Source organism: Megalopta genalis, unplaced genomic scaffold (assembly GCF_051020955.1).
Source record: "Megalopta genalis isolate 19385.01 unplaced genomic scaffold, iyMegGena1_principal scaffold0494, whole genome shotgun sequence".
In the NCBI taxonomy this organism is placed as follows: Eukaryota; Metazoa; Arthropoda; class Insecta; order Hymenoptera; family Halictidae; genus Megalopta; species Megalopta genalis.
The window spans coordinates 29,682-31,809 of record NW_027476563.1 but is presented as its reverse complement, the minus strand read 5'-3'; positions in this window follow the sequence as shown (position 1 = coordinate 31,809).

The following is a 2,128-nucleotide window of genomic DNA, read 5'->3' as shown; positions in this document are numbered from 1 at the left end:
TTTTGATGACCCCGTGATGTGGAAGATAGTATCCTTGGTGAGATATCTGCACTTCGGACATGTGGCCAAGATCGAGATATTCTTGAATGATTGATTGGTACTGCTGTTTGAAGTCTGGATCGCGTTTGAATTTCCGTTCTAATGAGATGAGACGCTTCAGTGCTTGCGTCTTGGATTCACCCAGCTTGTCCTTGTTTTCGTTAAATGGAAGTGCGACAACAGTTCGCACGTCGATTCTGATTTGGATAGATGCTGAGATTGCGGACCTTCTTCGATTTCCCAGAAACGTGCTAGCTCGCGTTGTAGTGCCGTTGTTGTATGGCATGTGACCTTCTGCCTTGGTTGTGCTGTTGGCACACTGCCTCCGATGACCCATCCAAGCATTGTCTTTTGGAGGAAAAGATCTGGGCCGTCTGGTTGAGAAAGATCAATTTGCCCTACGCATAATATCGATAGCGCTGTTCCAGCCCCCAGTAATATGTCGATTGGTGCTGGTCGATGGAACGTTGAGTCGGCGAGCTCGATGTTGCGAGGGATTCTGAGCATTGTGCGGTCGACTGTCTGGTCTGGTACTAATGGAGCGATGTTTGGTACGATCAAAAATGTAAGGGTTCGATGATAATTGCTGACCTTAGATTGAATGTTTGCCCTAATGGTATGGTTAGATATGGTCGACAGCGCATTGAGAGCGCCCACAGAGATGGTGCATCGATCTTGCGGCAAACGGAGCCTCTTGGCTAGATCTTCTGTCATAAAATTGGTGGTAGAGCAAGTGTCAACTAAGGCACGGCATGGTATTATGTTCTGATCGACATCGGCGACATTAATCTGAGCTGTGACTAATAATTCGTTGGTGTCGGAATTTATTATGAAGGTGTGTGTCTGGATGGGTCTTGGGATTTTCTGCGATGGTAGTCATGTGGGCCTTGGTTTCTCGTCGGTTGCTGCCTTGTCTTGAAGTGATGTGGGGATGGGCGGATCGTGTGTTGAGCTTGGTGGAGTGACAGTTCGTTCACGTGTTGAATGTTCTTGTTGGTGTAGGAGAGTGTGGTGTCGTTGTTGGCATATTCGGCAATGAAACTTCGATCGACATACACTGGACGTGTGTCCGTTACCCAGGCAGTTTTGACATAGTGCGGCCTCAGCAACGGCCTTCATTCGCTCATTGACGGACAATACATTAAACGCTTCGCAGTTCCCGATTCTGTGGCTCCCTTCACAGATTGAGCATTGGAATGTGTTTGTGGTGACGTAAGTTTGAACGCGCGGAAATCCCCGGTTAGGTACTCGTGAGTTCTCTGATGACAATGTTTGGCGTCCGGTCGAAACACGTATCCCGGGCGCGGATGCAACCCTGTCAAAAGCTGCAGGTGAGCAATTTGCTCGTTTCTGGAGGAACTCGATCAGATGCTCGTACGAAGGCATTTTTTTATCGGGTAGTGTAAGTTCCCATTGCCAGATGGTATCGGGATTCAGTTTCGCGAGAACAATTGAAATTAGGAGAGTGTTCCAGGATGTCACGGGTTCTCCGAGATTCTGCAACGCCCGCAGATGTTGCTTCAAACAGTCTAATAAATCTCCCAGTGCTTGCGGTGTGTCTTTCGCTAGTTTCGGAATCTCCTGAATAGCGTTGCAATGTCGCAGTAAGACTAGTCGCGGGCAGTCAAATTTCTCTTTCAATATCGCGATCGCGTCAAGATAATTAGCATCTGTGGTGTTGTGAGATTGAATGCATGCCGCGGCTTTGCCGGTAAGGGTCGAACGCAGGTATTGTAATATCTGAACCGGAGAAAGACTCTCATTGCGATCAATCATTGAAGTGAACAGATCGTAAAATGACGCCCACCTTTCAATAGAACCATCGAACGTGGGTAGCCGCATTTCAGGTAACTTTATCGCCATCGGACCCGATATGGTAGGAGCAGGTGAATTAGTGACTTGGTCACGTGGAACATCTTGCGGTTGAATTGCTTCACGCATTCGTTTTGCTCTGCCATGTGTTGCAAAATATTTTGCTTGAATTTCAAACTTGCGGTCGTCTTCGGATTCAGGATCTTCGAGGTCTTCTAGAAGGAACTCGTAATCCTTCCATGCCTTCTCTACTGAGTTTGTATAAAAGTCGAGGACG